The sequence below is a fragment of the Mauremys mutica genome, chromosome 1 (genome assembly GCF_020497125.1).
Source record: "Mauremys mutica isolate MM-2020 ecotype Southern chromosome 1, ASM2049712v1, whole genome shotgun sequence".
Classification (NCBI taxonomy): domain Eukaryota; kingdom Metazoa; phylum Chordata; order Testudines; family Geoemydidae; genus Mauremys; species Mauremys mutica.
The window spans coordinates 103,031,271-103,057,770 of NC_059072.1; the positions used below are offsets into that span (position 1 = coordinate 103,031,271).

The 26,500-nt window shown below is 43.3% G+C and overlaps 1 protein-coding gene across 6 annotated transcripts in view; it reads right to left on the minus strand.

Moving 5' to 3' along the window:
• TBXAS1 (thromboxane A synthase 1) overlaps positions 1-26,500 on the minus strand; it is a 329,156-nt gene that overhangs the window by 271,982 nt on the left and 30,674 nt on the right. The gene's annotated exons all lie outside the window — the stretch shown is intronic.

A 26,500-nucleotide genomic window follows, 5' to 3' on the forward strand; every position in this document is an offset into this window, starting at 1 on the left:
TTTCTAAAAATCACTGGATGCAGCGCTCCTGTAACCTGTACTAATAACAAAGAGGTTTCCGTTTGTTAATGAGGACTGCAGTGATCAATTTAAAAAGAACCCGGCACTGACATTAGACAGCAGTTCCAGTACACACCTTTTAAGATAAGTGAAATGTACAGTGGGATTAGCGTGAAAATGGACAGTGTGTCAGGAGTATAAACGTGCAAATGGGAAAGAGGGGAGAAGTATCTCTACAAACAGAGACCCATTTAAACAGTTCTTCACTACACTTGAGCTGCATATCTGCAAAAATCTGGAACTGCTCAAATCCCAGATTTGGCACACAAAGCAGGGTTAGTTTAACCCGAGCATGAAAGAGGTAACTAAACACACAATAACCAGACCTCATTCATCCCCTACTATGGATCTGGGTTTTGGAAAGATTTAAGTGTTAATGGCTGTACTATTGACTTGTTAACCTTACGGGTTTTTCTTTTAAATCAGAATAAAAATAAATCTTACAAAATCTATTCTTCAGATTAACCACATCTGACTGTAACTGCTTCACCCAAAGAGGCATAATTTTATCAGAGCAGCACTGGTTTACATTAGAAAACATGGTTCCTTGTGTGCCTTTGTGCTTCAGTCAATACACGTGTAGCTGGGATTATACATTTCTCTTGCTGGAAAATGATTGCTGGTTTAACTCAATAAAATCCAGGGGGCGGGGGAGGGGGGGAGAGAGAAAGAGAAGCTGCAGAGCCTGATTCTGCCATCTTTATTCACATCAAGTAGTTCTTTACTCTGGCTCAGTCTAATCCAAAATCCATTGAAGCCAGTGGGAGTCTTACCACTGATGTCGCTGGGTGCTTGATCTGACCCTCTGCAAGTAGTTCCCCATGTACATTATGGATTTTAAGGGGAATGCTCAAGTAGTAAGGTATGACACAACATAAGTAAGAGTGGCAGGATCTGACCCATAGAAAGCAACAACATGACTAGTGACCCTGGAGCCAATTCCTCACTGCCTTGTGCAGTCATTGATACCTCCACGAAGGAGGTGTAAACGCTAGCATTCCAATATGTTAGCCATCCTGGGCCACATCTGGAATCAGTTCTAGCCCACTTTGTACAGATGAAAGTGACTATGCAAGGTGCAGGGCAGTGGAGAATAGGGCACACTGTTTTAACCAGATCTTATAAAGTGCACTGCCAATTTCATGCACATAACTGATTTCATTACCTTGTTTGCTTAATTTTGTTTTAATTTGCCATCTATAAGGACCCAGTGGAAGCTTGAAAATGATTTTTTTTTCTTTAGTGACATATGGAAAACTTGATTGCGCATACACACGCACACACCGGTTTGCTCTTGAATCAGCGGGCTGCTTGCAGGTGCTGGGCTTCACACATTGGTGGCAGGATGGAAGCTTGCTTGCAAGCAATCAAGTTCAGATTTCTTGTCTTTGCTTTCCAGGCCATAAATCAAGCAAACTCTGCCAACCTTTCTGATCTGGGCTTTTTTCATGTTCCTCCCCTCTGCTCTGCCAATGACAACAGTCTTGACATCTTTTACATCTCCAAGTCTTCTACCATACTTCCCTTCTGTGTGAAAGACCTCCACAAACCTGGTGACCAAGCCACCTCCTTTGCCTCACTCACATTTCTCCTAAAAATTCACTATCAGAGGCAGCAAGAGAAGGGCATGCTTTACTGAGTTGCCACATCATCCTATTAATGTTACCCTCTTCTTTCTCCTCTCCATCTTTTTCCTGCTTATCACTCTTTATTACTGGGTCATGTTGTATTTAGACTGTGAACAATCTGGGAAGGAAGCATGCTTTTGCTTGTTTTGCAAGGCAGCTAGAACATTTCTGGGTTCCACAGATAATAAATAAGGAAGGCTAAATTTGGATCATCATGCGGCTTACAGTTTCATTTCAAAGCTAAGCTCTCCATTTCTGCACTTGTTTTCACACTTATCTCTTCCTCCTAAGTCAGCCCCTTATGAAAGCCAATTTCAAATTAAGTTCAATGGATGAAATTCACTTCTCTACAGAGGGCCAGCACAAGTCCTACTTAAGCCCATCAAAACAAGGATTAATTGGACCATAAGTAGGATATGTGCTGGCCCTCTGCATGGGGTGAATTTCACCTTTTGTGAGTAGTTAGTCTCTGATTGAGTTGAACCTAGTACAAACTCTAACACTTTGAAAATGCATATCAGCACTTAAGACACTACACTAATGGGTGCGATAGGAAAAAAAATAGAGAGAGTAGATAGGATAATTGCCAACTGATTATGAAGCAACACTATTTTAATGAAGTGTCTACAATCCATTGGCAGAGGGGCATCGTATTAGAAAACAACCCGAGATCAGCTAAGAAGATCCAGGTTTGGGGACATAGGCGTTTAACCACTTGACCTCTTAAAATTTGTCCCCTGCTGACTAGTATCCAGTCAGTCAAGGAAATACTTGTCTCCATGTTAGGTCACTGGAAACTCACTGAGTTCTTTATCCCCTGACATCATTCTCAAGCACCGTCCACTATTTCCCTCCCTATACTGTTCATATGTGTTCCTAGTCTCCATATGCAGCACTACACAAGCACTCCAAATGAATAAGGCCTTTTATAAAATGCACAGGTGCCGCTATGTGTAATAAATACAGCAGTTGTCCAGGAGTTCCAATTTATCGTATATGTCTTCAATGTGGTTAGAAAGGGCGGGAATCCTGCAACAGCTAACAGTGTAATTAACAGTAACCCTACCATAAAATATTACTGAAAATAAAGTTCATTTTGTAAAAACACTTGTGCAGACACACATACACCCACACCCAGGGAGAGAACACACAGAAGGTTTCTGGATGCTTTCAGCACATAATGTGCTGGACGAGCTTTGACGCTATGTATGGAATGCTAGAAGCTACAATGCAAGAGAAATTGCACAAACCGAATATTGCAAAGCAGAACAGTCACGACAGGGATGAGGATAAAGACAGACCTAAGCCATTTCAAATACGTTTTAAAACCACTGAGGATGTTCATGCTGCGGAAATGGATAAAACCATTGAGGAAATTAATGCTGCAGGAATGGAGTCTTATATTTTGGGGAGGGGAAGTCCATTAAACAAAACTGCACGGCTCAAGAACCCATGGAGAAAAAAGGGGGGTGCTCAACACCCATGAACTGTGGCCCCACCGACACTCCACCCTGAAGTCCTGCCCCCACTCAGCCTTTCCCTTGTGTCCCCACTCATACTGTGCCTCTTCCACCGAGGCCCCTGCCACTCCCTCCTCTCTGTTCCCTCCCCCACATCACTTGCCCTTAAGGTAGGAGGGGGCAGAAAGGGGCGAACAGTGGGGGAGGTGCTTGGGGGCAGAGAGAAGCAAGCAGCGGATGCGGGGGAGGGAAGAGCCTCGGAACAGAGGCAAAGCAGGGTTGGAAAGAGGCGGAGTGGGGGCAGGGCCTGAAGAGAAGAGGCCAAGCGGGAGCAGGGCCTCAGGGAGGGGTGAATCACCCACCAGCAAAAGCAAAAGTCAGTGCCTGTGGCAGCCCCTAGGGACTATTGCAGAATCACAAAGATGCATGGCCACCCTGGCTATACCCCTGATCCACTTCTTCCTTCTGCAGCCCAACACTCTCCAGGACACCTCCTGTGGCTATTCCTGCAGAGCCAGCACCGAGCTGGCAGAGGCAGCTCTGCATCTGGAACAAGGGCCCCCTGCACCAGGAGAGTTTCCCGGTGGGACAGTAACCATAGGGCAACAATGAATAAGGCTCAGAGCTTGTTTGTGATCATAGACACCATGCACACGACTCTGTTTTTGTGACCCAGAGAGGTAGTGAAATGTAAAAGAACCCTGACATGTGAAGTACGGGGATGCTTTTGCCCAATGACAGTGCTTTAGCAACTGGCCTGATACCATCAGTTCACAACTTAAAAGACAGCCACAACGTGGATAATGACCCTCACTTGTGACCAACCTGTGCCTGACCCAAATCAGTGATCTAGAGAGGAAAGGCTCCTCACCCATCCTGCAATCATCGGTTGTTGAACAATTAAAAAGGCCCCCAAGTTTACTACAGATTATTTCATGCACCATCATGACGCAATAATTCTGCATCTATTTGTAGCGAGGAGGCAGCATCATAGTGTTTGACCAGAATAATACTAATTTGTTGCACATCAAGCCGCATCCTGATTTGAAGACACAAACATTGCAATGCTGCCGCAGCATTACAGCTTGAGCATTTTGTACCGTAGAACAAAAAACACACAATGGCTACAGTCCAAGGTCAGTTTCTGGAAAGCACGAAGTGCCAGTGCTCTTTAGAATCTCTCTCTAGTGAACTCAGCATCCTTAATGGGCTCTTGAAGGCAGCCACACCCATCCTGGTCAGGCATGTGAATGGCTAGATGCGAGTGGGACCTTTGTAGGTGGGACTAGTAAATGGTAAGTAATTAGGAAGGAAGAAAGAGATGCTGGAAGACTTAGGAGGATAACTACCTCTGCAGGTCTGAAAACAAGGAGGAGAGGAAGAATCAGGTATCATGGTTAGAGCACAGAAATGGGGAGACAAAATCTGGAGTCTACCACGGCCTCTGACACAGGCTTGTGTGATTTTGGCCAATCACTTTTTCCTCTCTGTGCTCAAGTTTCCCCATCTGTAAAACAGGAATAACCCCACCTTCCTCACATAGGTGTTGAGGATTTGTTGACTGAATGACAGAGAACCTCAAATGGAAAGTGCTATACAACCAAAGTACTATTATTGTTTACATACAAAGCCATTGTTAACGTTGCATTGGATTACTGCTCTATAGATCAGAGCTATTCTACGACAAGGCTTTAAATGATGACCATTGATAAGGCTTTAGTCCTAATCACGTTTTCCGAACCAAAAAGCCAGAAGCTACTCAATGTATGGAAATGGTTAGACCTCTTAAATGCATATCCTATGGGCACTTCTCTTAAATGCTTGTTGCATCACCAGATGTATCCATTAATCAAACATTCCTTACAGCAGAGGCATTACTGAATTTAGCCTTGTGATTAAACAGCACAGTTACTATCAAACTCAGGTAAAACCCATCCTAATTTTTTGCCCATATACAATACATTGGTTAGATTTGGGGCGGATGGAGGTTTGTTGTATTTTAAAATATACTCTGAAGCACAATGCATCCCCACCTTCACCAAGCAAGTCCATTCATTGAAAGTACATGCCACATGTCAACACAGCAAATAGTTCAGTTCTTTGAAAGCAGTAGGGCCAAATCTGGATTCATTATGAGGTCACGGGATAGAAGACTAGATTAAAACACCATGGGAATTTAATCTACTCTTTAGGGTAGGGAGAGGAAGAGAAGTGACTCCGAAACCCCTTTTTAGAACACCTCCTATTAATAAATAGGATTTTCATTCACTGAACTGATTCCCTCCTAAACTAGGTTTTTAACAAGGTATTACTCAAAAATGTCATGGGCGCAGACGTCTAGCTTCCATGTTTATTCTTTTAGTAGGAATATGTTTAAGTGAGCACCTCTATCATAACATAGCTTGATTTATGCATACCTTTAACCAGTGAGGAAGAGCATGCGCAATCTTTCCAGAGAATAGGATGAGCTCATGTGTAAAACACATTTTCAGTCTTGCCAGGCAAAGCACAAGGAACCACATTTTGCCCTCAGTTACGGGCTGCAACCCAGAATTTGTTTCACTCTGTTTATGTGACTCAGTGCACTAGAATCCTGTTACAAATTCTCATTCTGTGTCCCCTGAATTCAAGAACCATCACCATGATCAACACAATTTCTTGGGGTCAATCTCAAACACCCCCACCTCCCACTTGTGGGGGCACAGAAGGCCCTGACTACAGCAGAATCAATGGGATGACTCCATTGCGGTGTGAATGGGAAGAAAGAGGAAGCAGGGACCCCTTGTTTACTCCTGTGAGAGTGGTAAGCACAGCTCCATGGGCACTCCCCATGCCCCTTTGCAGAGGATGAATTTGAGAGCGGGGTAGAAAAGGGGGGATGAGGAGGGGCAGGGCTAGTAGAGATCACTTTGTGAAGGGCATCCAAAACTATTTTGGAGAGGGCATAACATGACTCTTCAAAGATACAGGTACTTGCAGCCACTAGTAGAGCAGAAGTGTATGGCTGCAGTGGTAATTCTAGAACAGCCTCACACTCTGGGAGAGCGAATTTTTCCCCATCTCTCTCAGCATACAACACAGTTAGGGCTACGTGCCAAGAGAAGAGTTTGCCCCTTGATGCTTAGCAGGAGTCCGAGTTTCTCAAGTCGAAACTGCAGTGTGTCATCTGTCTGTCTGGGCTACACTGTACAGCGTGGCGTCTGCTTGATCCTTCTCAGACTGAAGAAACACTAGAGATAAAAGTATGTGCAAATAAAAATAGTAGTTTGAAAAAGAATGCTGGAGATAACGCTTGGGTAATACCTTGTTGGTTCATGCTTCCAAACATTCTTAAAGAGCAGCTAAAGTTGGGAAAACATTCCATTTAGAAAAACAACAAACCCCCCACTTTTCTCTTCCCAAACGCTGTATTACAGACGAGATACTGGCATGTAAACAGGACGCATACTTTTAAAAGGCTCTTCAGTTCGTGCCAGATCCTGATCCCAAGGACTTCAGTGTCTCTTAGCGCTCTACTGACAGTCAGATCTAGGGTATGGGGGAGGATGAGTAAATGGAGGAAGGGGCTATCGCAATTGGCTGTAGTCAAGATGTTGTAAGGTCACAGAGGATTCTGAATTAAGGTAGGGGAAATGAACCGGGTGTGATTGACAAAAACCAATATGTTCTAATTCAGTACAAAATAAAGAGCACAAAACTAAACCCTAAAGGTGCAGTCAGACCCAAATTGTAGGAACAGGCAAACATTGCACTGCATCAGATGCAACACACGTCTTTTCTGTGCAGCCACCACTGGCAGAAGGGTGGAAGGAACAGGTGAAAAATCATCCTATTAATATGCCTAAGTAGACTCTTAATTTTTTTTTTTAAAGCCACCCCCATCCCTGCCCTCAAAAAAAAAAAGAGCAACCCTCAGGCTGCTCAAAAGCAATAAAAAAGTAATGTATATAAAGAAAGTGTGTCATGCAGCTCCCTGAGATCTTGTGCTTTTCTAAAGATAATCCTAGACACTTATTCTGCCACCTGGCTCAGCAAGCTGAATCAGATTGCATTACAGCAGTATAGTCACGTTACAGGAAAATAAGGATGACAAACCAGATTTTCAGATGGCGTAAGTCAGCTCAGCTCCCCTGAAGTCGAAGCAGCTACTCCAAATGACAGTAGGTGAGGATTGGGCCCCACAGTTCTGTGACGTACACTGCTCAGGAACAAGGCAACCAATATAGTTAAGGCTGAAACAGCAACATTCGTTATAACCCTGCTTTTTCCAGCTGCTCACAACTTTTTATAGCCCATTTGGGCTGGAATTTTCTATGTTTATTGTCAGGGGAGTGGTTAATTTATTTTGAAAAGTTTCAGCAAAATCTGTTCATGTTGTGTTGAGCTCTACACATTTAAACAAACAAACAAAAAACAGTATCAGGAGCCACTGAGGCAACTGGAGGAATGAAGAGACCCCCAACCAGCCCGGGGAGAACACAAAACATAGGACAGGAAAAGGGGAGATGTTATGTAAGCCACTCTCTCCCATATACCTTAAAATGAGCTCCCTTGAGAGGAGCTTAGGGGCAGACATGTCATTGAAAGCCATTGCTTTGTTACCTCAGTGGCTCCTAATGTGGCTGGCTGTGGGAGCAGCTCAGGAAGAAGCCCTCTAGCTGAAGTTTTCCTTCTCTATTACTGCAGCACTCAGCCCTGCCCCACAAAAAGCATACAAGGCCTGTTCCTGCTGGGCCATGGACTGATGAGCCCGTCCTGCTCCAGGCAGCACATAGCCCTCTTTTGAGGGGGCAAGGGATAGGGCAAAATAAACAAATAAATAAGAGGAAAACTCAGAAATCCACTGTAAAAGAACACACACATACACATACACACACACACACGACAGCAAAAGAGAGAGTGGTGAATGGAAGGAACTAAAAGGAGAGAGTGCTAACCCATAATTGGGAGGGAACGTGGGGGTGACACTCATCTGTCAGCCCACCAAAAGGAGTGCTCCAGTAAGGGGTGTTGGGAACTGCTCTACCAAGGCATTACGGATAGCAGGTATAACCCACACACTTCCTGGGTGTGGTGTTCTGCCCCACCCAGTGGCACTGAGACCACTTAGAGAGAGAGAGAGAGAGAGAGAGAGAGAGAAAATGAGTTTGCTCTACACCAGGGGTCGGCAACCTTTCAGAAGTGATGTGCTGAGTCTTCACTTATTCACTCTAATTTAAGGTTTCACGTGCCAGTAATACATTTTAATGTTTTTAGAAGGTCTCTTTCTATAAGTCTATAATATATAACTAAACTATTATTGTATGTAAAGTTAATAAGGTTTTTAAAATGTTTAAGAAGCTTCATTTAAAATTAAATTAAAATGCAGAGCCCCCTGGACTGGTGGCCAGGACACGGGCATTCAGTGCCACTGAAAATCAGCTCACGTGCCGCCTTTGGCACGCGCGCCATAGGTTACCTACCCCTGCTCTACAGCCTTAGCTAACAGGCATGTGGCTTTTAGCTCATGCAGTAGAGACTTGTTGGTGGCACCAGGCATGGCCCAGTGTTAACAGAGGGGTGGAAAATGACAGTGCCAATGAAGGCTCCCTGTATTAGGCCTCTGCTTGTCCTAACCGCTTCTATGTTTAGACTTTAATTAACTCCACAGGCTAGATGAAAAGAATGGAATGTGTGGCAACTAGTTATCAGTACCAGGAGGCAATTATACAGCCTGCTTGCACCTGGCTAAAGGAAGTGAAACAGAATGACCGGTCAAGAAAAGTTACTAACGAGATAATATATTTTTTGCCAAGTATGATCTAACCTGTTTAGAGTAATTGCTACGTTATAATGTATTTGCTGTATGGGAACTAAAAAGGAGGGAGAAGAGGGGGGGGAGGGGGGAGCTGGGCATTGGGGGTAATAGACATGCTTAGCTAAGATCATGTATAAAGACAGAGAGCTGCTTGTATAAGGTGTGCTTGATCTGAGACGTGGTCTCCGAGCACGCGCTTTAAAATCTCAAATAAACTTTTTTTGCTTCTCCACCCCGGTGTGTCTAATTGGAGCGAGGCACTCCGGGCAACGAATCACTGTTGCTGTCGCCTCAGGCCTTTTGTGCCGGCAACAGACTCATGCACTAAGTTCCAGAGATCCCCAGTTCAATCCCGCCTGCTGATGACCAGAGGCTGTTGGCATTACACAGGCTTCATAAATGGGTGAACTAAAACAGCATTATCTATTCGCTGCCCGCCCCTCCATACAAAGGGGTTGAAGCCCTGTCCCTTCACCGGTGGACAAACTACCCAAAGGGAGGGGGAGGATCTCAGTCTGATTTAAAGTTAATGGGGGAAAAGCCCATTGATTTAAGTGAGTGCAGGAATGAGTTCAAAACAGTCAAGTCCTTAATAACAAAGCATTGTTGGTGCACAGGCTGTCCCCGAAACTATCAGCTGAGAAAATTAGGGTTGGTTCCGTCTGTGGCCACTGGGAAGGGAACAAACAATGTTGGAATCAATGACTGAAGAAGTTCTGGCCAAGGCTCTGGTACCAAATCAAATGGAATTGGTCCAACATTTCATCAAATATATCTGAAGATGCATTTTCCATGGGAACAGAGGGGAGAGGAGAAGCCTACAGCTAGGGCTCAAGATGGCTCAACAATAGACTTTTCTTATTGCTGTACTTGGTTTTTATTTTAGGGAGAGGGGGCATATTGATAGATTCAGGAGGGCCTTGTACCTCAATCAATAGCTTGACAGTGCAGAGGAAAAGCAGAGGCAGTGCCTAAAATGGTAAAAATAATTCTAAATTCACTAGGACTCTTATCTGTTTACTGTGCAGTGCAAAGCAATCATGACTGTGTGTGGACTGGCCTGAAGCAGAGAACACAGATGACTTTGTTATTTTGCTATGCAACCCTATCAGTCCTGCCCCCAAGCATGAGTGACAATGTCATGGTACCCAGTATCATTGTAAAACACACACGTGATCAGTGTTGAAATTATGTCCAGCCTAAGCCTTGGTCATTCAGAATGATGACTAGTTCCCAAAGACCTGTCTATAACACTTTTATGCAGTGTTGCAAATGTCTGCAGAATTCTGCCTCTCTTCCCAGATGCTGCATGATCTCTCAAATTGTCTCAGAGGGGAGCTCTGCTCTGGCACAATTCAGCAATTCCACACATCAGCCTAAGCTGGTAAAGAGCAGAGCTCTCACCCTACAGAGCTACGAGTCTCACATGACAGTACCCTCCCCTTCCTGCACAGCTCCTCAACTGCACAGTTGTGTATTGTGCACTTTGCTTTGAAAGTAATGATGAAGACAGAGCCCTATCTCCTGCTCTCATAAGTTTTGCCCTTCCAGTTGACAGCATCATTGTTCCTCAGAAACACAGCTGTCATGGGAAGGGGTCATGTCGAAAGAGGTGGTCTCTGCGGTATCTTGGGCCAATTCCATAGGCATCACTGAACATTAGAACTGAGACACTGGATTTAACCTGGTGTTCCATGGGAAGCCAGTGTAGTAAACAGCACACTGGGGGGGGGGGGGGAGAGAAGAGAGGTACTCTCAGAGGCTGGCACTGCTAAGGGGGAGCACTGCGCCATTCTGTCTAAAAAGCTTCATTTAGTTCAGAGTGCTCACATCTATGCATGGGGTAATGAAGCAATCCAACCTAGAGGGCACAAAGGTAGGGATCACTGTGTAAGTGGATTCTAAGACCAGTTCTTCATGGCCTTGAGCAAGTCACCACCTCTCTGCTTCAATTTCCCCAGCTACGTAATGAGAATATGACTCACCTACCTCACAGGGACGTTGTAGTAATTAGTTAACTATTTTTAAAGCACTTTGAATTTAAAAACAGTATCTATTACTATTTTTAGTAACACACTGTGTTTAGTAAAGGTATTACTATTGTTCTCCACAGTTATTCATCGCCCAATGCCGCAGCAGACATTGCCATCTCTGCATGTGCCCCCATATGAATGCAGTGCCATACGCAGTGTATGCATGCCGTCTTTAGACCCATCACGAGATTCAAATAGAGTTTAAAAAAATCTCAAGGTAATAGTTAATGCCAGAAAGTTAACTGGCATCCTAAGAAAAAGTTATATACAATGTTACAGGAAAGATAAAAGCTAGCTATTTAAGGGCCTTTACATACTTTTTTTTTTTAAAATCTAGAACAGAAGCTACGTGCACTCCCTTAATGGCACTGCCCTTTGTCTTTATTTTGATAGTTTGAAATGTTTATTCAGGTTCTCTGTCCTAGATGAACATTGTGCACTGATAGTGCAACCCAGCAGAAAGCAACGCAAAATTAACAAGAACCTCCTCCCCCTCCTGCCCCAAAAAAACAAACCCATGCACATTAATTACATAAACCCTGACAAAGTCACATTCCACATTAGGAATCATGCAATCTTAATAAAAGCTTGTACAACTACTTTGTTAATGCTCAGCTGATTCCTTACAGATAGCAGCAGTACAACAGCTAGTTTGCAATTCTCGCCTTGAGACAAATTTTTATTGTGTTTGGCAATCTTGCTTCGGTATGTGATGGGAAGCCACCGCAAAACACAAATGAAAAAAAAGCAAAGATGAAAAAAATCCAAAGCATTTCAATTCTGTTGCAAAATATTTAAGTTGAAAAATGCTTATACTAAAAAACCCAGTTTGTGAGCAGAGGCAAAATGCTCTTGCAAGGGGCAATTTATTTTTCTGCAGTTAGGGAACATGTGCTGATGGTGGTGAAGGAATTCCTACCATCTACCCCCTTCTCTTTTGGGACCTCAGCTACATTCTGTAAAAAGTCAACAATACTCAAAGTGATGGTGTTTCTTCCTTACTTTGATCCATGCATAATGCAAATGCTAGACACAGAAACTGTAGGACATTTCATTAAACACAATGTGGCATAAAAAACGGCTGTTTGGAAAGTTTTTTATTTTTATTTTACAGAGTGTGGTAGTTTTTTAAATAGTCAGGACCGGTACTTTATCACTATGTTGTAGTCATGAACAACAACAACAAAAACACAACGGATCAAATTAGTCTGATACAATAGACCAGAGGTTAAGTCTTTCAAGGCATTGTGTTTGTACACAGCACTCCACTGAAGCTATGGACAGTCAACCAAGGATGAATTTGGCCCATTATCAAGGTGCTGAGCAACCCCTGAGAGTTGGCATCCCAGGGTTCTTAGGGTCTCTCTCTCTGGAGACACCGGGAGAGCCATGGCTGCAATTGTCTTTAACATCCCCTGGTGTGGAGTAGGAGAGATGCGGTCTCTGATGCGACATGGAATGATGACGAGGTGGAAATGGAGTTCTCCATGAACCGCAAAGGGAGGTGATCCCATAATTGTTGAACCTTATGTCCTGGTGCATCTCCCTCTCCTTCTGGGACTCCTGGGACTCTCTCCTGTCCACTCCTTCCTTCTCCAGGCTGTCTGCAATATTAATCCTCCAGGCCCTCTGCTCCCAGTGTGATGCAGCACTGGCTAGCAGGATCTCGTTGAACATGGTATCTCGAGTCCTCTTCTTTCACCTTGTTATCTGGCTCAGGCATTCCACAGATGTGGAGGGGGAACCCCTCAACATTGGAACGGCAGCAGCTGCCTATAAAACACAGTGGTAGAATTGTCAGTATAGTCACAATGGAAAGTGAAACTTAAGATTCAGAACTCCCTTCCTTTGCTCCACTCACAGAACCAGCCACGGTGAGCATGGTCTGCCAGGGGTGAGGAAAATTAGGAGGGAATTGCTTATTTGCATGGAACTATGAGAATAGGGCACTGGCACCATTTCCCCCAAGCTATGGGGACTTTAGCAGGTCTCTCAATCCTGAGGGTAACAAAGGCAAAGAGAGCACAACTGCTGCCGGTGTCTCAAAGCTGCTCAGGCCAGTATGTCACTAGTCCATTTACTACAATGGTGCCTCCTGAAGTTATCACAGACTTGTGTGGGAAAGTGTCCTACTGCAGAAGAAATAATAAGGCTGCCATCCCTAGAAACTTTCTGGAGAGGATTGCAGAGTACCCCCATGAAAGCTCCATCAAGATCTCGCAGGAGGATTCACTGGACATCTCTGTTTACACAAACAAACTATGCTGTATACCCACCCCCCACACAGCTACAAGGGAATGAAAAGCAGATAATTCTAGCTCTCATTGTTGTACTGCTGCGTAGCTGTGTCCTGCTAAGCTGGGGGGGGGCACCATCACTATAATGGGAATTACATTTACACACTTACCCAATGTTCTTTCTCTTGCATCGTGCTCTCCCGTGCTTGATTGTCAGGACTGCAATGGAGTCTCAAACAGGTCCTGGCTCATAGCACAGCTGAACTTGCCAGTCGCATGTCCCCCATCCCCCTCGTTCCTGGATGGCTCCTCAGTGGACAGTGGTATCCAAGGTGGTGGTGGGGGTCTCTGTCAAGCCTGCCATGCAGCTCTTTGAGTCTGGAGCATGTAGCTGGCATGGTCAGCTGGGCAGTTGCAAACACCAATCTTTAAAAAATTGGGGCTTTAAAGGGCAGAGGAGGTGCTTCTAGTCTTCATGACCTCCAGTCAGTGGAGTTCACAATTGTGAGCAGAGAGGTCAGTGCCAGGCATTGTGAGACAGCTGCTGGAGGACTGTTAGGACTGTATAGGTAACGCAGCGTCTATATTTGCACTGTGTAGACCTCAGTACATTGACCGTGGCTCAACGCCGCTCAGAGAGATGGCATTACTATGTCACCGTAATGGAGAGCTCACATTGCTGGGAGACAAATACAAGTGTAGACACATGCACAACTAGGTCAACTCAATGTGGCTTACGTCGACCTAACCTTGTAGTGTAGCCTGCATTTGTACAGTGGTTGGAAGGGACCTCAGGAGGTTATCTAGTCCAACCCCCTGCTCAGAGCAGGATCAATTCCCAACTAAATCATCCCAGCCAGGGCTTTGTCAAGCCTGACCTTAGAAAACCTCTAAAGAAGGAGATTCCACCACATCCCTAGGTAACCCATTCCAGTGCTTCACCACCCTCCTAGTGAAAAAGTTTTCCCTAATATCCAACCTAAACCTCCCTCACTGCAACTCAAGACCATTACTCCTTGTTCTGTCATCTGGTACCACTGAGAACAGTCTAGATCCATCCTCTTTGGAACCCCCTTCAGGTAGTTGAAAGCAGCTATCAAATCCCCCCCTCATTCTTCTCTTCTGCAGACTAAACAATCCCAGTTCCCTCAGCCTCTCCTCACAAGTCATGTGCTCCAGCCCCCTAATCACTTTTGTTGCCACAAAATTCAACCCAATGATTCAAGTTGGATACTCATGTACCATCGAGTAAGTAGTGGTGTGGTCAAATGTTTAGAGCACAGAGCTCTGAACCAGGAAGAGCATGGTTTTCAAAGCATCTGAATAACCGAGTCAGTGTGTGGCACTGGGCCAATCACTGGAGACCTCCTTGTAAGTGCAGGCTAACACTAAAATCCAGATGCTGCTTTGCAGCCAAACGTTCCCAAGTCAATATTTTAGAAATGATCCAAGTCCTGGAGTACACTGGGAACCTGCCAGAATTGTTTGGGTAACGACAGCAAGACTTCAGAAGGAAGGAAAGTGCAAGTGCCCTTTACCCCAGCAGCACTTCTCAATAGCCCTACAAAGGTTGCTGTAGGCCCCACAAGAGAGGCAAGAGCAAATGTAACTTTCAGTTGCATGGGAGTCTCTCTCCGAAAACATTTTGGAGACTCCAAATATACAGGGGATTATTTTTAAAGAGTTACAGAAATCCAATTGCTGCAGCCTTTATTACATTTCCCCAGCCAGGTGGCTGTGAGAAACTTACAGTTTCTCTTTCACAATCCTTTGAGAGATGGGTGGGAGTAAGTTCTGCTCCCCAACGTTTCTTTTACTTTTCCCCTCTGTAAGTGGGTCTATGATGGTACTATAGTGTACTGATGCACATTACAGCTGATTGACAGCTGCACTTTGTTTACAGGAAGTGACAGCATTACATGTTAGTTATCACTACATAACTTTATACATTAATTTAGGTCCATAAATTAAAGCTCTCTGCTAGGAGCATCAGCCATATCATTCTTAGTTATCACACGTACAGGGTTTCACACAAGCCATACCACTGGCATAATTCTTGGGTACTAAATGGAAGGATTATTAAACAAAAGAAGGACATAAATTAAACTATACACCTCAGGTAGCAGCAACCTAATCACCACCTCTTCCTTACATGTACAAACCGAGTGGTGGGTCACATAGGCACTATCTCAAACATATCGTGCTGGTGCTGTAGAATATTCTTGTGGTTAATGCATTGGATTGGGGCTTTGGAGATTATAGTTCTGTTTCTAGCTCTGCCGCTGACTTCATATGTGGACTTTGGGTAAGTCACTTAATCTCTCTCAGCCTGATCCAAAGTCTATTGAAGTCAATGGGAATGAGCTTTGGATCAGGTACCAAAAGAGAAGAGGTAGACATTCTAGAAGTCCTAACATTTCCCAGGCCTGCTCGTCTCCTGCTCTCTCCCCTCCACCTCAAGGTGTTTCTCTCTTTCTTTCTCTCCAAGATATTAAAACACCACCAATGGATTTCTTCAGGTACTCCTACTGTCTATAACGGTTAGGTCACATGATCAGAAAACAGACATGATACCATGCGATTTAAGTTACCCAGCCCCACATTCTAATAACAAGTTCTGAATAGCGGGTACTCAAAAGGAGAATTTCCTTCAGACAATCCACGAACAAGTCCTGGGCCCAAATCTGTTGGCAAAAGCTGTTTCTTCAACCACTATAAATAAGGACTATATTTATAAAGATCTTGATCTGTTTGTGGAGAACAGAGGCAAGGGATGTAAGCAATGAACATAATTGATATGCACAACTAATTCAACCAGTTCTACTCAGGAGATGTTCTTTGACCTGGTTTGGCTCAGAGGTTGCGTGTGAGTTGCTGAAATGGAGTACGCTCTGCATTAACAAAGGGTTATTTAGAAGCTGACAACCTTAACGAAATTTAGACATGCTCTCTGCAAACAAGTGAACAGATGTAATCTTCTTTCCTCTTGACAAGATGAATCTTACAGTTCTGTGTTTGCAGGGAGGCAATGGACGCAGAGGAAGCAAGGCTCTTTTGTAGCCTGTACACTGACACTGCGGTGGTTTGTTTTCCATGCACCTGACACCTGTTTGTCAGCTTCCGAGTCACTGACAACATAGCTGCAAACCCCACATTGACCTAAAACAAAATGCAACTGATTTGCATCTCTATGTTTAGATTATTTCTGTTAATTAAAACCAAACCTTTCATGTTTCATTGAAAAAGTGTCCTCTTCTTTAAAAGTTGATCAAGCTCCTTAAAGTTTTATTAATTCTACATCACAGGAGTATATGAGGAGTGTGTACTCTCAGCATTGCCAATTCTCACATTATCATCACAAGTCTCGTAATATTTGGTATTCTGTTAAAGTGCCAGTTCCTGGAGTCAGGTGATCACATGAGAATCTCGGGGGGGGGGGGTTCTTCCCATTTTAAATAAATGCATCTAGCATTCAGTGCTAAACAGTAGAGGGCAAGAGATTCTGAACTTAGACTGTTCTGGCACTTTGTCTGTTGTAGTAGTATTCCCTGGAAGAGCAGGGACATTTTGCAGCAAGATATTCCTTCCAGGGAGTTGAAATAAAACTAAGACCTGAAATGGTGGTGTGTCTTGGTATGTGCATTGCAAAGTTGGCCTGACACTATTCACCCCATTGGAGCTGCCACACAGATCTGCTCTCTCTAGAATATGCAAAGCAAATGTGCCTTGGTGTATATATAGGGGCTGATGTTGAAATTCAGACCTATTCCATGGACCTCAGTGGAGCTGCTCTGGATTTATAGCAATGTAAAAGAGAAATAATCCCACTTTTAATGTACCTGGATAGTTTTCAGTAAAGCCAATTTTAAAAAGGTGAATTCTTCCCCTCATCTCAAGGCACTGTATATATAATTTAACAATTAAACATGGTAGGGGACCATTCCTCCCGATGTGGTTGTACAGTGCCTGGCAGGATAGGCCCCACCTCTGGCTGAAGCCTTCGGGTGCTGCCACAGAATAGCCTCCATCTAGCAGGCTTACAAGTTAACTTTAAAGTTTCTATTTCTTCTTCACAGAGCAGTTGGCAAAGAGTTAAAAGGGATTTTTAAGAGAGATTGAGGATGCCTCACAGAAGTCTCTGGAATGTTTTGTTTAGAAACAATTCTGCTGACATAGCATAAATGGTATGGGTTTATTTTTTAATTCCTTTTTTGTTACTATCCCCACTAAGGGCATCTGAGCAGAAATAGGCGGTTTTAAGAGTTCATCCACCTCTGTTGCTTTTTTGCCACATCTTTGCAACAGCTGGAGGCAGAACTCTCACGCTCTCAAACATGGCTTCTCATCTGCTGCAATGCTAAGCTCTCTTTTCTAGAAGGGGTTCTTCACCCTACTCAAGAAAAAAAAAATCCAACAAAAAAATCATACTCTTCAGCTTGTGACCTCATAAATTGGTCTCTGAAAAGTGTGCGGTCAAAGGAAGTTGAACTACAAATGAGGAACAAACAACAGGGACACAGGAATGCACGAGCCAGCAAGGAACATCCTCTTTTCATTCAAGTGTCCTTGGTAATATTTTTAAACTACTGTACAAATATACCTGACCATAGACATGTGGGCAAACCGCTTCTATAAAGTACATCTACATGGGGATAAAAACCCACAGCTGGCCCACGTCAGCTGACTTGGGTTTGGGCTCTGGGGCTGGAAAAAAAAAATCACTGTGTACACATGCACCACATTGGGTTAGCCTGAGCTACAGCAGTCATATGATCATTTGCCAGTATGCTACTCCGTGAATATCTGGGTAAGGCCCTGTCTACATGGGACTTTTTCACTGATGCAAATACACCTTCACAAACCCCCAGAGTAGAAGAGCTGGACTGGTGTAGCATGTCTACATTAGAGGTTTGCATTGGTGGAACTACAGCAACACAGTTACCCTACTGCAAAATTCTTTAAGCAACATATAAGCAAGAATATACTTGCCAAACTAAAACATGCCACAGAAGAGTGGCTGGCTCCTTTCTCATTCCTTCCCCACCAGACTCTTAGCCTCTGAAGACATCAGAAAGGGAGTGAGTGTGGGTAGTTTGTTAGAAAGCTGCTGCTTCATGTTTCTTCAGCCTAGCGTGAGGGAGTGCCTAAGTAGTAAAATGAAATTTAATTACAAAACAAGTGTTTTCATTATGAAATGAAAGTTTCATATAGGAAACTGTTGCATTGCAGAGGAGCAGGGACAGAGTCTGACAACCCATGTGATTATAAGCAGAGAGTACTTTATTCATTTCCAGCATGCTCTTTATACTCTTAAAGCAGGCAAGCAAGCAGTTGCTAATTGGTTAACAAACGAAGCTGTAACTTCATAGAACTAGCCAAGGCCAACTTCTCAAAACAAAGCTCAAAGCCTAATTAACCCATCCTAAAAACCTAAACATCTTAGCTTCCCACACTACCAACTGCCAAGCTAGCAAAATATTCTCAACAGGAAACAAATTGCATTTCTACAAAGAGCAAAAAGAATGAAGTACAAGATGCCTAAATGATATATGGCTGATGGATTGAGGAAATTGTCAACAGTATTTGTTTAATCACCTAGTTCTACCTGTCAGCCAGAGGTAAAGTTAGTACCAAGTTGGGAGCTTGTTTCTAGATACATGTTCAGATCAGTTCAATGGCCCAACCCTAAAGCTTTGGATTGGGGCCAGTTTGTGGGCCTTGACTGGGGATTAGAGTTGGACCCTACCTGGAAGTCCCATCTAAATTTTGGACTAGTTCATGAGCCTCAGTTAAGGTTAGAGGTGTCTTCAATTCAGGGAATGAGGTAGTCAGGATGACATGGGAGCTGGGACTTCGGTTCAGGATTATCCTAATTTATTTTCCCTTCTTTGTATAGTCACAGACTGGCTTGTTACTGAAAGGCTCCTCCTCCCCACTGGGCCTCTGACATACTATGGAGTGGAGAGAAGAACTCTGAAGCTTGTTTAGACAAAGGATTATAAGAAGTCTGCACACAGGAAATACGACCAAAATCCTGATGCTAACAGGAAGCCTCCTGACTTCCTTCTAATTATCTTTGTCATGCCATTTCAAATCAAGCAAGTCTGGGATTCACAACAAAAACAAACAGATATGGGTACTGTGCAATACGTGGCTACCATTCCAAAAGAGCAAGCAACTTCCTGAATGCAGCCCTTTCAACCTCGATCGCGTTCCTCAGAGTCAGAGAGGCTAAACACGTACAGGGAAATGACTCCCAATGTAAGTGGAGTAACGATGATGGATATGATCTTTGGTCTTCACATTCCATTAATGGTAGCTAGTACTTCAGTGTAATAAACACAAAACAGACTTATGTGTCATGCCTTTCAATTGGCTTATAGCACTCAGGACATTTACTACAGTCCAGATCACCAACTGGTGTAAATTGACATAGGGCCCCTGAGATCTGTTCCTGTGACTTTAATTGTACTTATGTGACCCGAAGTTAGACATTAAGTGAAGTGCTTTGGTTAGGTAAAAAAAGAATGCAGCATAATTCTTACCTCGTCCTGGTATTCTGCCTGAAATGACAACAGGGATGTTGGCTCCATTTATCAAGGATCAAAGTATCATCACCCAGCTGAAGGGTGCCTTTCCCAGGTTGTAAGTTTACTTGCATTTACAGTGATGAGCCAATACTGAGCTGTGCACTTGTAATGTTTAAATTTAAAGGACATCTTGTCTGGGTGATTAGTTCCACTTCAGCCTGAGTCAGTGGTGACCTCAAGTTGTTACTATTTTACAACTGTTTTGATTATCTGTTTGAAATGAGTGGATGATCTCAAGTATCAGAGGGGAAGCCGTGTTAGTCTGGATCTGTAAAAGCAGCAAAGAATCCTGTGGCAATGGCCAGTCGTGGTTTAGTTTGGCTTACTTGGCAGAAATGCCAAAAATTGAAGGATGATGGAGATGGAATTACCCATTCACCTCCAGGCGTGATCTCTCCAGAGCTGATTTGAGGCACACTCAGTGATAGAGTGGGGAAATAATATTGATCAGGACTTCCAAATATCTATTAATATCTAACCTACAGGAATTCTGTAACATTTTAAGGCTCCTGTTTGGATTTGGTCCAACAGGTCTCAGCACTGTGCTTTTAGCAAAAAGTACACACACACACTTCATGCTTACTTGCTTTATTTAAAGTACAAATCAGAAATAGTTGTGTTAGAAAATTCCAAAGTTTTGTACCTTCACAGCTGCCAAACAGCACATTGCAAAATAGAACAAGGAGAGCTATAATTTCCCTGCTTCATTTTATTATTTGACCTTCACTTCTTGGTTGTCCTTGAGCTAAATACAGTCTTTTCAGTGTTATTTATATGTTTAACCCAAAGTTACCCTGGTGTGTCAAGGGACTACTGTATCATAATGTTGTTCCAAGTTGTTTTTAAAAGCTTTTTTTTTTTTAATTGAAAAAATGTGTCTTTAAAAAAAAATTCATTGTCAGTTCATTAGGATTCCACAAACTTCTACCAAATCCCTTGTGTTTTATAACACAATTTGCTCATAGGCCACAAAGATAAAGATTCTAACTTTCTCAAAGACAACACTGAACCACCCAACCCCTGCAAAAAGCTGTAATGTTTGTGCAGTGATAATGACTTTGCATTCATATATAGCTGGAGGCCAATGTAATTTACAAATATCAGATATATATGAATCAATTCACTCATCACTGAAGTGGAACATGGCAACTGTCAAACAGCATGCAGTAATGTCACAGAACAGCTTGGAATGGGAAATGAAGATAACTGCATTCCACTGAAACAATATAGTTTAACACAAAGTCATTCCTCCCAAACTGGCCAGCATACTTGCAGTCAATCAAAAGCCCTTGTATTTCCAGACAAAGCCAAATGCAGATGCGCCGCTTCTTAGCGCATGCGCAACGTGGCTCAGGTGACACGTGACCAGGATTCATCACCGAATTTGTTCTGCTGGTTGGATCATTAGCTTCCTTGGCTTGGGCCAGGTACCGACAGGGAGTGAGACATGAACGCTGATCCATGCATTAAATGAACACTATCATGATCCTAAAGCATTTGGGAGCAGATCTTCGGCTGGTGTAAACTGTCATAGGCCCACTGAAGTCAACGGATCAAAATTACACCAAATTACAGCAGTGTGGACAGCTAGATGGCCACACACAGTCAGCACTCCTGACACAAGAGTGATTTTTGCAGCAGCACATCAATTCTGCAAACAGCCAAAATACCAGGGGCCTCTTATTTACATAAACTGGTGAAAAGCACCTCAGAGAAAAAGAGATTTATGGTGCATCTTCTCTATGGATTTACCTCTTATCACACCAATATTATGTTTAAGCACATTTTTTTGCAGGAAAAGGTCTGTGTCAAACTGGAGGAGCGAGTGGGGGTGGGGATTTCAAAAGCACTCAGACATAAAACAGCTCTTGTGTTGTTTATCACGGATCTAAACATACTGGGCCAAATTCATCCCCAGGATTTTAAATGGAGTTACAACAGAGATGAATTTGTTCCCCCAATGTTATTAGCCTTTTGATAAACCTGACTAGAGCAGGTTGAAACTGAAATTTTTCGATTAAAAAATAGGGATAACATTTTCCAGAAAACTTTCTTGAAAGTTTCTCATCCTCCCAAGCAGCTATACCACGGACACAAAAAGTCTCAAAGAAAACCAACAATTCTAAATGACATTTAACCAAAGTGTCATGCTGAGCTCTTTTGAAAAATCTTGACCTTAATGCAGTGGTCCCCAACCTTTTCTGGGTGGCGGGCGCCGGTCAAGGAACCACTGAGGACCATAGCCAGCGGACAAGCATCCGTCGAAATGCCTCGAGAAGTGGCAACATCAAGAGGCGTTGCCGCCGAAATGCCACCGAAAATCAGCGGCATTTTGGCGCCGACGCCTCTTGATGACGCCACTTTTCGGCGGCAATTTGGCGGATGCTTGTCTGCCGGCCAGTATGTGGGCACATATAGATGCCCTGGTGGGAGCCATGGCACCCGCAGGCACCGCATTGGGGACCCCTGCCTTAATGTTTGAAGTGTTGACACACTAATCTCTCTCCTCTCATCTACATAGACTGGAATTCAAGTTCCAAGAGTGGCACAGGCCTAGTCTACACTAAGAGCTTGACACACTTAACATGGGTGTTAGCAAACACAGTAAGAGATGTTTTCAGCCACAATTTGGGAGGGACCCTTTGTTGGCAATGGCTGTTGGCAACAGGTCAATTACATAACATGGACCAAACTTTAAAGGTTTGCTGAGTCTGGTGAGTTTCATACTAATCCTTATTGGAATTTTGTTGATATCACAAAGCTGAGGTACTATGCTGCAGCTTTTACACACAGTACCACACAATAAGACTCAGAATGAAGCTAGACAAGGCAAAACCAAGATGGTGACTAACAGGTATAATTTGAGAACACAGTTGGGGTTCCTAGTAAAGCAGTTCTAGATGTTTCACCCACCAAACACTAGTTACCAGGAATTATATGGCCAGCCCTTTGTGCAGTGGGTTTGCCTTAAGAATCCAGTGAGTCTAGATTAAAGCAGAAAGCTCTGACCATCTCTGTTCTTCCTCCTGGCCATTCATAGCAATGTACTGCAGAAATAAATACAAATGTAAAAGGAGCTTTTTAGAGTCACTGACTGCTGTAGCAAGATTCCCCCCCCCCCCCATTGATAAAGTCAGTTCTATTAAAAAGCCAGAGCCAAGTTTGAGAGGCCTTCAGATTCACTGTTTGAGACCCACTAAGTCTCAGAGACTCCTTACTAATGCAGAGGGCCAAGGGATATTAATAGAGGGGAAGTATCTAGTGAGAAGGAGTGACATTTAGAGAACTCAGCAGATTTGAACCCTGTCTCACAACTATCAGTTTATGCTTGCTGCAGTCACCATCTTGGTTTTGTCTTATCGAGCCTCATTCTGAGGCAAACACAGCAGTGCAGTGAATGAAGAGAATTCTAGATTGCTGGAGTCCCAGGTCTGAGTGGAATCATCAAGTCCCTACTAAAGAAACTGGCAGACCTGCAAGTGTGGGTAGGGGAAATATATCCAGCAACCACCCACAAGGTAGCTAGCTGTCAGCAAGAGAGCTTGGTCCCTCTTCAGTGAAAATGCACCCCAATATTTGCCACCCTCTCCCATCCCCATGTATAACCCAAACTATTCACAGTGAAGACAAAGTGCCCATGACTGCAGTGCTCTTGCTGTCTCTCATTGCTAAATAACCAAACATCTCAGCTCTATTAGTAATCTTCTTATTACAGCACTGTAAAAATCAGTGTTTATGATGGAACAGCAGTGACTGCTGTCTGGAGGAAACCTGCGTTCCACGCACACAGGCAGGCACATGCGTATTTCATATGGTGCATTGCAAACTGCATGGAATAGAAAGCAGCTGGAGGAAAATGGCTACAGAGAAATGGTTCTCTGGGGCACCATCTCTTGATTTGTTTTGTTTATAGAAGGAATGAGATTTTTATCTCTGCTCAAAATATAAAATGCTGCCATGGCACAGAGCTCACTGCTTGGTGATACTCTGGCTTAGGAACGTAAACAAGAGGGAGGGGGAGCGGAAGAGGTGGCTGCGTAGAATCCCTAAAAATGTCAAAATTAAATAGAAAAGGGTCCTTCAGAGGAAACAGTTTATTAACAAGCCCCTTAAGGAGGAGTTCTCCATTTCCTTAATAGTCAGGGACTCTGTTCTGATTACAAACCCATCACTAAACACTGAGAAGATGGTTTAGTGGACAAAGCATAGGGTTTGAAATACCACAAACCCCTAGCCCTGCAGGTTTGAATCCCAACAACAGGATCAACGTAGACCTTAATGTTTCCATGGTAAATATGCTAATTACCATATGTTTTTTTGGTTGTAGGTGCTATAGTGCCCTGGATTATTTGACCATCTTGTGCACACAATATATCCCCGAAATCCCTCTATGGCACTGCTCCAGGGGAAGAACACAGCCTTCTCCCTCCTTTGTGACTCATATACAGGATCTCACCTTCTCCCTCTCTGCAGGGGGAAGAGTTCTGTTTTATTTGAGATCATCAGCCAATCATTTCCCCAGATACAAGTCAACACCAGTTCTATTTAGATTAAGCAAAAGCATTATGTATTAGAAACAAATAGGAAAGAAAGCAGACCTAAGGGTAATATCTACATCAAATACCCTGGAAAAGGAGACATCTGAACAACACTAGCTGCCTCCTCATTTAGTTTCAGAATAGCTGTAGGTTTTTTCCTGAATTACTAAGTTTTTACTCTCCCACAGCTGTGCCTGTCTCTCTCAGCCAGAGCTCTGGGTCCAACATGCCTCTTGAGAAAATGTTTGGTTCAGTTACAGTTCCCCCAAGACTTTCACAGAAAGGTGTAACAATCTAGAACAAACTGTATCCCACTGGTCTTTTCAAAATCCACCAGTACACAAAAAAACAGTTTCCATTTTTCCTACTATAAAACTTATACTGTGATCCGATTAGCAAAGATTCTGTTACCTAAACAAGTTCCTGACAATTTGTCACTTTCCTTTTCTTTGAATGCCTCTGGCCAGCTGAACAAACAAAACAAATAGTGTCTTTACGGTGCTCTGACTTTAGATAGATATAAGGTTGCAAGTTAACATTGGTGTATGCATTTGGATCGAGATTTGTCAAAGGAACCTAAGAAAGTTGGCACACAAATCCTTTTGAAATTCAGTGGGAGTTGGGTATCTAACTCAGACGCCTTAGAGTTAAAAATTGTGATTTTCATTCTGCTTTGCATTGCTAATTATTCTAGTTCACTGGCACTTCCATTAACGTGAAAGTATAGAGGTCACAAGCACAGCTCTGGGGCAAGACCCTTCAGGGATACACAATTAAAAACCATAGATGCAGATATATTGTGTAAAACTCAACGTGGACTCATTTGTTACAGCTTGACACAAACCTTTCAGGCCAAACTGAAGTCCCATTTGCTCTCTGTAAACTTTAAAGATCACATGAAGTCCCCCAGCTCCCAGAACAGGAGTAAGGCACCACCATCCTTGGCCACAGTTCCTCCTCTCAACCACTGTCATGCAGCATGCTATCGGCTTGCTGCTCCTCCATCCCTGAGGTGGCTGCATTGCAATGTCTCTCTCACATCCCATACGGTAAACCTCTAGGTAAAGATCTATATCTTGTTACATCTCTATCAAGAGAGTATTTACAAAAAAGCTCTTTTGGGATAAAAAAGCATCATACGTGTGGACTATATTGGATTGCAGCCACTCCCAGCTGTCCAGTGCTTCCTTCACAACTAGCCATGTGATTCACTCCTCCATCCTCAATCAGCATCTTCCCTCCCTCCTCTCCACACGGCCTTTTGACTTTTCCCCATATGATCATGTCTACGCTGCTCTTCCTCCTCAGCCATCTACCTCCTCACCCCATTCAAGAACAATCACCCTGTCATTACCCAGCCAACTTGTTTAGCCCCAATAACCCTCTTTGTACCCTTCCTGCCTACTGATCATTTCCAAATCTATCCCTTACATTACTGAATTTTCCAGGGAACTGAGAGGAAGGGCGGGGGGACATCAGGGATGGGGAGGATGTGGGGGGTTACCATAGTTATAACCAATGGGTACACTCCACCACGCAAATACCAATGCCTTGGTTTGCCATTGTCCTGCACTCTATATAGTCATTTACATCCACAGAAAGTGGGTGTAAAATGCTACCAGATCAGAACAGAAACTGCACCGATGTAAATAATGACACAAAGTGCATGGCCCTGGAGAACTGGGCCCGAAATATCTATTCTTTAAGTCTTCTCTGTTCCTAGGAAAGTTAAAAACAAAAATAAAGTGAAATTCTTTTTAATAGGACCTATAAAATAAAATTACTTTGCGTTCCTTCTGCTGCCTATTCATCCATGGTTATCATACACTAGAGACCCTCAAAACATGTATTTTGTTTTCTGTCAAAAACTTAGAGGAAAGCAAAACATTTCCATTTTCAAAGTTTTTCAGGTTTTCTTGAAAAAGAGAAAACATTTGTTTTTTGTTAAAAAAATCATTTTTCAACAAATGTACCCCAAGATTTTTGACAAAAATGAAAATTCTCACTAACATTTGTCCAAATAGCCATTTTTTTGCACCCTCAAGGAAGTTTTCACCAGTAATTTTCAAGCAGGTCTATCAAATACTGCACAAGTACCTACTTCCACTTCTCTCTGAGAGGGGTACCCAGGCCTGTGGAAAGCACTAGCTAACTGCA